The following is a 14,774-nucleotide window of genomic DNA, read 5'->3' on the forward strand; positions in this document are numbered from 1 at the left end:
GAGTTGCTTAGTGCCTCACTTTTGCTGAGGCTGGATCTGAACTTGAGATCCTCTTGCCTCAGCCTCCTGAGCTGCTGGGATGACAAGCATGCACCACCACACCCAGATGAAAAGACTACTCTTTGCTCCATGCATAGTCTTGGCACCCTTTGGAAAGTAAATTGACCATAGATAGAAAATTTATTGTTAGACTCTCAATAATTTATGAGGCAAGAGGATACATACTTATTTATGTATCTTTCTTAATATAGCATCACACTGTTTTGATTACTACACCTTTGTATTTAAGTATTGAAATGGGAAAATGTGGACCTTTGTGTAGTCAGCTTTCTGTTACTGCTAACAAATACCCATGATAATAGGCATAAAAAGAACAAAAGGTTTTAGGTCTTTTGGATATACATACCAAGGAATGGGATAGCTGGAAATATGGTGATTCCATTCCTAATTTTAATCTAACATTTGCATAATACAGGAATATAGCTACATAAACATTTATAGCAGCACAATTAACAATACCCAAGCCATGGAATCAACATAAGGTGCTCTTCAATAGATGGATGGATAAAGAAAATATGGTATGTCTATCCAATGGAGTATCATTCACCCATAAAGAATGGAATCTCACAGCATTTGCTGTTAAATAAGCCAGATCCAGAAAGCCCAAGATCAAATATTTTCTCTGATATGAAGAAACTAGTCCAAAATAAGAGAGTGTGTGTGTGTGGGGGGGGGGGGCGGAAATTAGAGGGGGACTAGGTTCCATCAAGATAGAAGAAAGATCAGTGGAGTAGAGGTAGGGGATTTAGGGGAAGGGGAGGGGGGACAGGATAAGGGAAGAAGAGTGAAATGAATCTGACTTAATTTTCCTATGTACATAATGGAGACTCCACAGTGAATCTCACCATTGTGTATATCCACAAGGCACTAAAAACCGTATGAGTAAAATAGCAGATCAGTGAGTGGAGGGAAGGGAAAGGGACAGTGGAAAGGAGGGTAGGGGAGTGCTGGGGACGGAATTAGAGCAAATTATATTCTATATTTTTATAATTATGTCAAAACGAATCCTAATGTTACATATAATTAAAAAGAGCCAATAAAAAAGAAAAAGGTTTCTTCTGGCTCACAATTTCGGAGGTTTCAGTCCGTGGCTGATGTTTTTAGACCATCATGGTGGGAAAGCTTGGCAAAGGAAGCTCATTTGCCTCATCATGGTCAAGAATAAAAAGAGAGGAAGAGAAAGAGACTGTGGTCCTGCAATCCCATGCAAGGGCATGCTCCCAGTGACCTACGACCTCCCACAGGCTCCTTCCCATAACAGGTTTTCACCTCCTCCCAACAGCACCAAGCTGAGGTTGACCCTTGAGCACCTGGGTCTTTGGTGGGCATTCCAGATCCAACTTTCTTCCTCTTTTTCAAGATTGTTTTGGCTATTTGGGATTTCTTATAATTCCATATGATTTTCAGGATTAGCTTTTTAAATTGCAAAAATAGTGTCAGAATTTTTAGTGTGTGCACTGGGGATTGAACCTATGGCCTCATGCATGCTAGGCAGGCACTCTACCACTGAGCTACACCCCTGGCTCAGTACTGAGGAATGTCACTGAATCTATAGATCATTTTGGGAAGTCTTCCAATCTATGAATATACAACATCTTTCCAATTACTTAGGTCTTCTTTATTTTCAATGTACCTAGTGTATCAGACTTGTACCTTCTTGGTTAAATTCATTCTTAAGTGTTTTAGTCTTTTGGATGCTACTGTAAGTTAAATTGTTTTCTTAACTTCACTTTGGACTATCCATTGCTAGTGTATGGAAACATCCACACACAGTTACCTCACTTAGGTATGGGAACATGTTCTGAGAATATGGTTAGGCAACATCATCATTTACACAAACTAAGATAGTTGCAATGTCACTAGGTAATACAGTTTTTATGGGACCACTATTGTATATGCAGTCTGTTGTTGACTGAAATGTTATGTGGCATACCACTCTACTTTGTTGTTCTTATTTTTTTAAGTTTAAAAAATCAGAAATGAGTGTTGAATCATATAAATTGTTTCTAGTATGGATTAGGAAAGGTATGTTTTCTTTCATGATGAGGTTATAGCAAAAAAAAAATTCACCTAGATGAGAATTAGGGGTCACCAGGATCAGGAAAAAGTGTCACGTCTAAGGACAGTCAGAGGAACTAATCCAGGAATCTGGTGTCTGCAGGTGAACCCCCTAGGGAATCCCCAGAAGGTCTTTTACAGTATAACTATTCCGAGAGTACTGGAGACTAATCTCTTTCGGGTGAGATTTGTGTGTCTCCAAGTCACTTTTGATTATATCACTTCACAGTTCTATGGATGATGCTTTGGCAGCATTTGAGATCATTTGTTCTCCATAAATAAATACTCATAAAACTTCATCCAATGTGAAGGTACATAGAATTAAAAAACCACATCCCTCTGCACATTGTCTCCCACATAGATTTTGTGTAATAACTGTGCCACTTACAAAAGCACTGTGAAGAGAGATTCCAGAGGCAAGGATGTTTCAAGAATGAGAGGGTTGGGGGCACACATGGATGGAGTATGGAACCTGCAGAAGAGAAGAGGGGGAGGGAAGGTGACCACAAGGAAAGGATCTTTGCATGTGCCTGAGGCAGTCCCATGTATGATGAAAAGATGGGGAAGGAGCAGCAGAATTTTCATGGACCATGAGAGCATCTGTGGCTGGTAGTGAGTGAGACTTGGTTCTTGTGATAATTGCCCATGGCTGAACATGATTATTCCTGATATTGAAGTCATGCAAACAAGATGATAAGGCTTTCCATGAAGCAGCAGTGCTCCTGCAATCCTGTCTGTATATTAATATGTATCCCAGGAAGTCAAGAATATTTTGATTCTTGTGACCTGTTTAAAATAGGAAAGCCTTGATCAAGGCTTTTAGGTTTGGCACAAAGATGAATGGTTGGCTAAAGATCAATGTCAGATACTATTAGATTCTCCCCAGAGAAGCCTCACGTGGCTGGGCAAGCTCATAATAGATTCTAAGAGTGGTGATTGGGTCCTGAGCAAGAAAGACACCATGGGAGGCCACTAACAGAGACTTCGACTATTGTGAAATATGGCATCTGGTACAGCCTAGAATCTAGGGAGCACAATAATCACAAGTTAATCAAAAAGCAACAGTAACCAAGAACTATAAGATTCCATTTTAGGTTAATAGACAATGTAAAATTAAAGAATGAAAGAAATGGCACAGAGCTGGTGGAAAGATGTTTGTCAGCTTTCTAGTACTGTAACAAATGCCTGAGATAATCAACCTATAAAGACAGGAGGTTTATTTTGGCTTACAGTTTTGGAGACTCCAATCCATGATCAGTTGCTCACATTGCTTTGGGCTTTGATGAGGCAGCATGTTATGATGGAAGCATAGAGCAGAGCAAAACCACTCACCCCACAGTAAGGAAACCAAAAAGAGGCGAAAAGGAAGGGCTGAAGTCTCCCCATCTCCTTTGTGGGCATGCCCACTGATGACCTTGAGACCTCCTGTTAGGCCCCACCTCTTAAAACTTCCATCTCTTCCAATTAGGCGCCATGGGCTGGGATCAACCTGCCAACACAGAAGCTTAGGAAGGATCTTTAAGATGTAAACTACAGTGCAAGACAAAATAGATTTCAGAAAAATATCATGACCTATGAGGAGTGACATCTCACTATGATACACAGGTGGATTCATCAATATGACATAATTCTAAATGCATGTGGACCAAATAACACAGCTTTAAGATGCACGACAGGATTTTTTGATAGCAAAAACTCAAAAGCAAAGTAAAGCCAAGTCAATGATAATAACTGAACACTTCCATATTTCTCCTTCAGTAATCACAGGAAAAAAGTAGGTAGAAAATCAGTTAGAATATAGAAATGCAAACAAACTAGAACAGCTTGACCTCAGTCACACTTAGAGCATCCCACACTTGAAACAGAGGTCACACTTTCTTTACCAGGGCACCAGGATACCATATACAGAACAATTTACATGAACACATTTAACGTAAGTGAAATTAAACAAGGTATGTTCTCTGACCACTGTGATTTTAAAATAGAAATATATTAGGAAAAGACACCTGAAAAATTCCCAAATATTTGAAAACAATAAAAGAAACCGACACACTTTGAAACAACCTGTTGTTATGGTTTAGATATGGTGTCCTCCAAGCTCACGTGTGAGACAATGCAAGAAGGTTTGGAGGAGAAATGATTGGGTTATAGCCTTAATCCAACCAGCAGATCAATCCTGATGGGATTAACTGAGTGGTAACTGGAGGCAGGTGGGGTGTAGCTGGAAGAAGTGGCTCATTGTGGGTGTGGCTACAGGATATATATATATATATATATATATATATATATATATATATATATATATATATATATATTATACTGTCATGTGAGCTGCTTCCTTCTGTCACACTCTTCTGCCATGATATTCTGCCTCATCTTGAGCCCCAAGGAATGGAGCCAGATGTATATGGACTGAGACCTCTGAAACCATGAGCCCTCAAATAAACTTTTCCTCCCCTAAAATTGTTGTGGTCAGATCTTTTAGTCACAGTGGTGAAACAGCTAAGACCCCGTGGATCAAAGGGAAAGTCACATGAAAATGTGGATGATATTGCAGATTAAATATATATATATATATATATATATATATATATATATATATATATTAAATACATATCAAAGTTTGTAGATTGAAACCAAAGCAGTATGTATGGGGAGTTTTAATATTAAATTCTTTGAATCAACCATCTAGGTTTCAACCTTAAGAAAGTGCTAAGAAGAACAAGAACATATTGGAGCCAGGAAAACCAGATGGAGGAAATGATAGAGAAAAGCATCAATCAATGAAATTGCAGCCTCCTTAGTTTCCTATTTTCATCAGGGCAGCATGCTGGCTAGTAAGTGGATGGACCTGGACTATCCCGCTAAGTGAAATGAACCAATCTCAAAAGATTAAAGGTTGAGCGTTTTTGCTGATATGTGGAAGCTAAACCACAATAAGGGGTCAGGGGAAGAAGAGAAGTTCAGTACTTTAGACAAAAGTGAAAGAAGGGAAGGGAGTGGGGTTGGAATAGGAAAGACAGTGGAATGACCCTGACATAATTTCCTATGTCCATATATAAAAATACCTAAACGAATCCTACCGTTGTGTACATCTACAAGAATGGGGTCCTAATTAGAAGAAGGTATAAATATGCATGTATAATTTTATCAAAAGATTGTACTGTCATGTATAAGTTAAAAAAATAAAGAAATAGGAAAATGGTAAAAGGAGAATCAATGAAGCCAGTTACTGATACTTTCAGAAGAATCACAAAAATTGACAGACCTCTGGCTATGCTGATTGAGAAAGATTATTACTAGAGATTTAAGAGGGCTGGGGAGGAAGCCCAGTGATAGAGCACTTGTCCAGCATGTGTGGAGCCCTGGGTTCCATCCCTAAAAAAAAATAATAATTGAAAAGGAAATGTGAGGAACAACTATATCCTTAAATTTGATGATTTAGATGAACAGTCAAGTTCCTTGTAACCCAAAACCATCAAAAAGCTCAATCCATGTAAGAAGCTCAATCCATATAAAAATTTTGAACATACTCATTAAATAATAAAAAAGCATCCCTAATAAAAGTTAGGGATGGGCATGGTAATTGCTCTGTATTGATCATTGCCCAATGCATACATGATCAAAGCATCACATTGCACCTCTTAAATATGTACAAATACCATGTCAATAAAATATATATATATATATATATATATATATATATATATATATAAACTCACACTTGGAGTTAAAATCTTGCCCATAAAGGCCCAGCTGTTTCTGATTCCCCCTCTTCCCTCTTCTCTCTTTCTGGTTCTTTTTAGGCAGTACTAGAAGTTGAACCCAGGGCTTTGCACATTCTAGACAAGTGCTCTACCAACTGAGCTACACCCCCAGTCCTCCCCTTATCTTTCTGGATCGGGTACTCCCTCTCCTTCCCCTCTGTCAAGCCATTTTTTTCTCCCCATTTCCTGCCAAGAAGAGCCCCCCATTGACTGGCAGGACCGAGCTGCACCCAGCACCATGAGTGAGATGTGTTGCTTACAGGGGACGCCATCACAGGACTGGACTCAGGGAGGCCAAGCCTTTATCCAGGAATCCATAGAGGTGACTGAATCCTTTTGAAGAACATCTGGACAGTCACACTATTCAGAGAGACCCTGAAAACAGTGCAAGAATCAGAAGAAAGAAAAAAAAACTGCTGGAAAAACAAGTTTATACCTAAGACTCCAAGTAAGGAAGAAACTGAGAAGGGGGGCGGCGTGGAGATACCAGTTTGCATCAGGAAACAACAGAAGTGGACATTCAGTCATGATCTTGTCTGGAGAAGGGGTGGATCTAACTCTAAGCGTTGGGCGCAGCCTGCCATTGTGGAGGGTCCCCACCTCATTTGCCAATGAACCACTAAATACTCAGGATATAATTGAATTATGCAACAGCTGCCCTCTGACAAGTCTGCAAAAGATGTCTCTGAAAAAGAAGACAAGGACAAAAACAAAAGTTGCCAAAAGAAGATGCCATCCAGAGACTCCAGCCAAGACTGTGTGGACTCCACTGGAGTAGACTGACAGGTGTTTATTGCAAACACTGAAGAAGAAAAAGAGACAGAATCCTCTTGCTAAAACTAGAACAGGGGATTCTGAAATTAATGACATCCACAAGTAATGCAAGAAGTCCCTCAGATGACCTCACATCCCTGAATGCTATTAAACTGCCTATTTGGGGATGGACCACGATGTTGACCAAACTGGGAAAGCAGTTCCCATCCACAAAGCCAGTAACATACAAATCCCTGATCAGAGGGTCTCAGAACATATAAAGGATGAGAAGAAGAACACAGAGACCTGCGGAGAGATTCATTCTCAAGAAAGATGGTACCCGGGTGGGCTGAGATGATAATGAAGGTAGCCAGAACTGGTGTCTAAATGACATCAGGCAAGGGCTGAGCTGCACCTCAAGCAGCCACTGGAGCACAGTAGACACGGGAACTCAGGTCCCTGGAGCCACCACCTTGGAGCAGCATCGACTCTGATGGTTCTGTCATTGTCACCAGAAGCTGCAGTGGAATCTCTATCCTCACCCAGGTGACAGCATTGGTAAGCAGTCAAGGTGGTAGTGCAGCAATGACCTCCAGGCCAGCGTGGCACCAGGTGCCCCAGAAGTGTGCAGCCCGGTTGCCTCTGCCCAGTCTATCTGGTGCCTTCTCCCTCGTGTTTTTCCATCCAGGCCTCTCAGTAAGTCATCTTGGAATAATCTCGTGATCTCACAGGCAGATGGCCTCAGCAACCTCCCTAGATAAGTGAGCCTTAGCCACCAAGGTGCGATTGAAGCAGCCCACCCACTTACCCTTGGCTCTGTCCCAACCCCTACTATCTCCCAGCATCCTCAGCAGACAAGCTTCATCGTGGCTCCTGCAAGAAAGCTCCTCCCACTTCTGCCTCTCGCCATGCACCACCTGTTGCAGTCGGTGAAGTCCCCTGCCTGAACAGGTCTGGGTTTCTTGCTGTCCCCCTGGATTGTATCCTAACCCCAACCAGCAATTTCAACCTCTTCCTCACATTCGCTCAGTAGTCTACTGCCCCCAAAGCGAGAAAGAGCTGCCTCGGCCACCCTGGTAGCTGCTTAGTGGCCCATGAGGCCTAGAGTGGATTAACCCCGGCGTGATTGGGGATGACATTGTGAGTCCTGCTCAGCAACCCAAGGGGCAGCATGGGAGCAGGCAGATGAGGCTTGTGGTTTGTATTCATCAGCACCTTCTTCCTAAGGTCCATCCTAGTGGGTGATGACACAATATGTGGTCCAGATGCCTTTCCAGCAACCCATGCTGGTCTCTGAGAGCCAGTCTATGCAAGAAGGCCTCTGGGAAGTGGCTGTACCCGTGTGGCCCAGCAGGGTCCTCCAGCTCAGCAGAATGGTGTGAGCCGTTCTGTGGGGTTTCTGTGACCTCCCTGCTTTGAGCAGCCCCAGGATGCCTCAGTCTCCCCTCTCTCTCTGTGGTCCCTTACAGATGTCAGAGCTCAGATACTCAAGAGTACCACCCTCTGGACCAGGCGTGCTGGTCATGGAGCCAAACATCTCTAATGGACCCTAGACTCCTCCAGAACCGTGGTCTACTGGGCTCACTGGAAATATCACAGCATGGACTAGTGGGGTCAGACACCTGGAGGCCTGTATCATCCTGACGGGAGCCCCCAGGCCAGCGCTCAAATGAGTGGCACCCCTGTCATACCTCCTAGCCAGTCTCTAGTACCCTTTCCTTGATCAGCCTCAGCGGCCTCAGCACAGGACTCAGTCCCTTCCTGTTCTCACACAGTCTCCCCACCTCGGGGTCCAGCACAGGATGGTGGGCACTACTCTCTTTTGGGCCAGCCCATCTGCCCTCCGTTGCTCCAAGGTCAGTGGACTTACCATGGACAGAGTGAGTTGGATCATGGAAACCGGAATAAGAGACAAACATACAATTCTGCCTCCAGTGACCTGGGGATGGCAGGTGTTGCCCTGAGGTGGGTGCTGGAGGTGACTGATCTCCACGAGGCACCTCCCTTACTGAGCTGGACACACTTCACTCAGTTCCCCAGGTCTGGTACCACGATCCAGTGACTCCAGGATGCTGGGGTGGAGGTGGGGGTTGCTGAGAACCCGCGGTCACTCAGATAGATGTTCCTGCTTCTTTGTACACTACTGTGGCCATGTCCCCCTCCCCCCAGCTCCACATGTTTCCCTTCACCTCAACAACTCCATGAATAACTTCAAAGTTCAAGTGATCCCCAAAGAACAAAGGTCTGAGGATCCTAGAGCCAGCCACCTCCCTTGAAGAGGAGCGGGCAGAGGTTCAGACAGGGTAGAGAAGGCCTGGGGATCGTGGCTGACCAAGGCGAAGAGCCGTACGTTGGAGATGCCACGCTGGAGCCCAAGGCATGAGGGACGGAGAGAGACAGATTCTCACACTGGCACTCGACTCTCCACCCTCCTGCTGCCAGGGTCCCCATTTTCCCCTGACTTGTCCTCTTCTCCCATCTTTAATCTCTTCTCCCACCATGAAATTTCTTTCTCATTTTCTGGTGTGGTAGAATTGGGAGGGTCCCGCAATCTCCTAGGCTCTTATTTCTCAACAGTCCAAGCTTTTTCCTTTGTTGTAGTCTTTAAATTTTGTTTTTCTTAATTCTTTCTCCCTCCCTCCATCTTGGCCCCCCAGACCTCACAGAGTCAAACCCTACCTCGGATGCACTCTACATTGTTTTCTGTTTATTTGGGAGATTATTGGGGGAAAGGTTGAATTTTTGCTTTTAAATATTTTTTTTAAAAAATCTGTCACTGGGAGGAAGAAGATCTGGCTGGCTTTGTGAATCACACCAAACATTCAAGGAATGATCACTACTAATTCTACCAAACTCTTCCATAAAACAGAAGACTTCCCAAATCAAGTGCAAAGTCAGAAAAAAACAAAACATGAAAACAGACCACATGGACATACCCTTATGAACATAGGCACAAAAATCCTAAATAAGTAAAATCAAATCTAACAAAATTTAAAAGTGCAATTAGGACTTATCCCAGAAATGCAAGAGTTATTCAACATCCATTCAAAAAGAATCCATCAGGAGCCTGAGGCAGGAGGATCATGAGTTCAAACCCAGCCTCAGCTACTTAGCGAGGCCTAAGCAACTCAGCAAGACCCTGTCTTCAAATAAAAAAATATTTAACAAGGGCTTGGGATGTGGCTCAGTGGTTAAGTGCCCCTTGATCTAGGGCTGTTCCTCTGATTGGGACTCAAAGGGGACTATTTCTGGGGCTGGCGGGGCTCCAAGAAGGCAGCCACATTACTGGCAGGGGCTGCGGCAGGGCCAGGCAGGTCCTCGGTGTCCAGCACTGTTGCCCCCAAAGCCCGAGAGCTCACACCTCCCAGCCATTGCCTTTCACCTGCCCCGTGGAGAAGGGAGATGAGCATGTTGAGCTCGAAGAGCACTGAGAAGCAAGGCCGGGCAGGCAGCCTCCAAGGGAGCCTTGCTCAGTGCTCATCTCAGAGAGAGCTCAGGTCCAACCAAAGGGAAGAAAAACAGGGGCTCTGCCAAGGCCCGGAAAACCACCACGGTTCTGGGAGGAAGGAAGCCCAGGGGCAGACCCATGGACCCGAGAGGGCACTACGCAGGAGTCCTTCCAGGAGGGGCAGGGACCGTGCAGCGTCCCCTCTCTCCAGGAGCAGTTTCCTTCTGGGACTGGACTGCTTGGCTCCTCTTGTACTGCCCACCTCTTATCCCAGATGCACAGACATGGCCCCCGGCCAGACACCTGTGCCCTCGCCACCATGGGACACAGCCCAGCAGCTGCTCCAGGGCCTCTGTGGATCCAGTGGGGAGCGATTTTCCTCCAGCTTCTGTTCCCAGCCATGTCTGTCTGTCTGTCTGTCTCCCTCTCACATCCTGTGCCTGCTGCATCCCCATTCCCTTGGTGGGGGACATTGCTGTCTGGGCTATTCTCCTGTTCCCTATGGCTTCCCATACAGAGGCCTAGGAGGGCTCCTCTGGCCTTAAAAAGGGCACAAACCTGGTCTCCCTTTGCCATGTGCCCCACTCTGCTGGACCGGAAGTAGGTGGAGTGGCCAATGGAGGAGAAGTGCTCAGCCCCCAGGTTTCTCCAACCAAACTCCTTCCTCAGGTGGGGCTCGTACCCACGTCTCTTGCCTCCTCGCTTCATCTGATTTGCACTTGGTTGGGTACAGGAAGGAAGGCTGGAGTTGGAGCCCCTGTCCCCTGGTCGGAGGTCCTGCATACCTGGCCTTCACCCTGGGATCTGAGTGTCTCCTTCGGTGGTGGAGATGAAGTCACCTACTTCCCAGGTAAGGCCCAGGTTCCCTGAGCAGCCCTCTAAGGCAGGCCAGGGGCCCCCTCACCCCTCACCCATCCTGCCCACTTCCACTCTAGGCTGTTCCCTTCTTCCTCAGATGGGTGCTGACAAGGGCCAGTTCTGCCCGCTCCCGCCTTTCCCACCCCTCCCCAACCGGCAAGGTCCCTCTGCTCACAGACTAGACTGCCTCTGACCAGTTGTCGTTTGGCTCAGTGTTTCATCAGTTGCTGCTGCTACCAGTCCATCCTCTCCTTAGGGAAGGCAGGCTGGGGTGCAGCAGGCTGGAGTACCTACTGCCCAGCCCCAGCAGAGGAGAGGGAGAGGGTATTGTCCATAAAGGCTGTAGGGGCCACTTTCCCCATTGTTCTTGTCTGGGAGATTTGTCCCAGCCTAGGACTCCCCCCTCTGGTTTCCTATTTTCAGTTACTTGAGTAAAAAAATATCCTTTTATTAAAAAAAAAAAAAAATCCAACTTTAATTGTGGTAGCAAACTACTCACGAAAAGATGTCCGAGTCCGAATCCTTGGAATCTGTTAGAATGTTGCCTAACTTTGGAAGGTTGCAGATGGAACTAGTCACCTGCCCTTAAAATAGGGACACTGTCCTGGATTATCCAAATGGCATGAATGTGAACACCAGTGAGTGGAAGTGGAAGGCAGAAGGAGAGTCACTGTCAGGGTGACAGAATGTGAGACTGGTCAGTGGGTCCTTGCTGGCTTTGAGGAAGAGCAAGGCCCCTGAGAAGCTGGAGAGGACAAGGACCCGGATTTTCTTGTAGCGCCCCCAGGAATGCAGCCTCACCAGCACCTTGACTTTAGCTCCTCCAGATCCGTGTCAGACCTGTAACTTTGTAAGATACTACATGGACACCAGTTGAAGGTGACAGGTTTGCAGGCATGGTTACACCAGGTATGGGACTCTGATAAAACAGCACTCCATCATAGAAACAGACTTAAGTAAAATCATGGTCATTTCAATAGAGGCAGAGAAAGCATTTGGCAAAAATTTTGGCATCTACTCATGATAAACAACTTTTGAGAATTAAAAAGGACCTTGTCAACCTGTGAAAGGCACAAAGAATATAGTGAACCACACGTTTAATTATAAAAAAACGTATTTCCTTTTCATTGTTCAACAGTGTACAAGACTTGGTAACTGCCATCATTGTTTTAAGCAAGAATACTCCGTGGGTGACACACCAGTGAGTATAAGGAACAGAACACTTGGGCTTAAAATATCTTCCTATAGGATACTTACTACAAATGGAAATAGTAACTTCAGAAAACTTAAAGTGATCCAAGCTGTCATGACTAATGGGATACAGCAACACCATGTACTTCCTGATAGGAAGATATGGCATCACTTCTGCACTATTTCTACCAAAAATACAAAGCATGGATTTAATCATAGCTCTATGATGTGTTTTTTAAAATATGATTTCCAGCCTGTCCTGTATTTTTTACATTTGTATAACCTTTATTAAAATATAATTTTTGTTACTCTCTTACCATTTTTATTTCCCCCCTTTTTGTTGGTGCGTTACAATTGTACGTACTGATTTGTTGTTCCATGTTCTTCCCTGCATGCAATGCCAACAATATAATAAGGCTAATACCACTTCTCATCACTTTTGTCCCATCTATTCTCCTTGTGGGAACAACTATGTCCAGCAAATTTCTAGAAATAAAAAAAATGAGAGATTCCCTCTTTATATTCTACATTTCCTATCTTTTCATTTCACGGCTTTAGTTTCTTCTGATCCGCCTACCATTTCATGAGTTCTCTTAAGCTGTGTCAAACGTGCTGCTACAGCCATCCTCTGAGTTATTCTAGATACTGTTTTTTAGTCTTAGAATTGGCAAGTTCTTTTCCACAATTTCCTCGAGATTCCTTTTAATTTTACCTCTCGTGTTATTCTGGGTTGATAACTTGTGTCATTTTAAGCCCCTACAATTCCATTTACATTGCTGGGAGCCATTAGCCAAGTAGGTATGACAATTTCCTTGCCAGCGTACCCCATGTTGCTGACATGTTGCAGCGACATTGAATGTAGGTGACCTTGCTCAAGGACCAAGGCAGATTAGGGTGTTCCAGGTTTTAAGATAATCCTGTTTAGGGCGTTCCCAGTTTAGGTTCCAGGTTTAAGGTTTAAGATTATTCCTGCTGGGAATAGGGCGTATCCTGCTGCCTGAGTTCCCCTTGAGTTCTCACGGGATTCAGACAGTATATTTTGGAGATAGAAGCCCAGTGGAGGTGGATTTGGGCAGAGAACGTGGATTTGGGCAGAGAACGTGGATTTCCCCAGAACGTGTTTGTAGACGGCTGGTGTGAGTTCGGGAATAAAGAGTTGCTGTTTGAATCTACAAGCTGTGTGGTGGCTCGTGATTGTGTGCCCAGCCAGACTGCGGCATTACATTGTTTCTGATTTCCCTCTTATATCCAGTATATGGAAAATATAAGAGACTGGTGTTAAAGATGTTATCCTGCAGAGAGACTTTGCCTCTGGTGGATGTCTGTGGGGTATTAGCAGTCTGGTTTCTGTTCCTGGATGGTCTTATCTACTTCACGATTCCCCTAGGGTATAGGCCACAGTATTTTAAACCAAAGATTGTATAAGTCACCAATAACCAACCCTCCGTGCAACATATACCCGCACGTCTATCAAAATAAATCCAACTTTTCAATTGCCTACTGTGGACTTTGGGTATAAAAAATACCATTTTTCCAGATTTCCTTCTAAATATTGGTACAGTTTGCTTTGCTATCTCTTTGAACATATGATTTGTCCAGCTTTTTCATCAGTGCTCAGGGAAATAGCTGACATACAGCTTCCCCTCAATATCTATGGGAGATTGGATCCAAGATCTCCCAGGACACAAAAATTTGCAGATGCTCAGTCTCTTATATAAAAGTGTTAATTTGCATATAACCTTTTCTTCGTATATTTTACCTCCAGATTACAAATACCAAATACAGTGTAAATAAACAATTATATTGGATTATTTTGGTTCTACTGACAAAGAATTCTTAAGTCTGTTCATGTTCTGTACAGAGGATGCCTTCCCCGCCCGCCCCCCCCCCCCCACTTATTTTCAGTCTGAGGTTGTCTGAACCACAGATGCAGAACTCACAGATCTGGGGTGCCAACTGTATGTTATTCACTATTGCCAGAATTAGGAAGTGCATTTTCTCCTAAGTTATTATTGTATTGCTACACAGGATGCATTCCTGATAGGCCTTTAATTTGCACTCTCCAGCCCCTTCTCAACAATGTAAAACAGACATTGATGTGTATGACACATTTACAGAAATTTTTATAAGCCTTTGGAATGGTAAGATTTCCTTTTTGCACATACTGAATACCCAACTTCCTTCACCTAATGTTTCCCCCTGCCAATACTAGGGATTTGAAGTCAGAGGGGCTCTACTATTGAGCTACATCCCCAGCCCTTTTATATTTTTATGACAAGATCTCATTAAATTTCCTAGGCTGGCCTCAAATTTGCAATCCTGCTTGGGCTCCAGAGTAACTGGGCATATACCAGCATGCCCAACTTGCATTTCACACAGTTTTATAAAAGACTAATAGGCTAGTGAAATGAGATATGCCCCAGTTTCAGTAATATTTCCATTCATCTTAGAAAAGCAACAATTTAATCAGAACATATTAAGGTACTCAATGACTTTAATCTGAATAGCTTTATTGATATCATTTTAAGTTTAATAGCATTAGGAATGACATTTGTATATATGCAAACTTTTTCCTATAAATTAATAGCAGTGTTCTACTCTTTCTTTCCAAATTAATCTTTTAGATTTCTAGAAACAAC

The sequence above is a fragment of the Marmota flaviventris genome, chromosome 1 (assembly GCF_047511675.1).
Source record: "Marmota flaviventris isolate mMarFla1 chromosome 1, mMarFla1.hap1, whole genome shotgun sequence".
Classification (NCBI taxonomy): domain Eukaryota; kingdom Metazoa; phylum Chordata; class Mammalia; order Rodentia; family Sciuridae; genus Marmota; species Marmota flaviventris.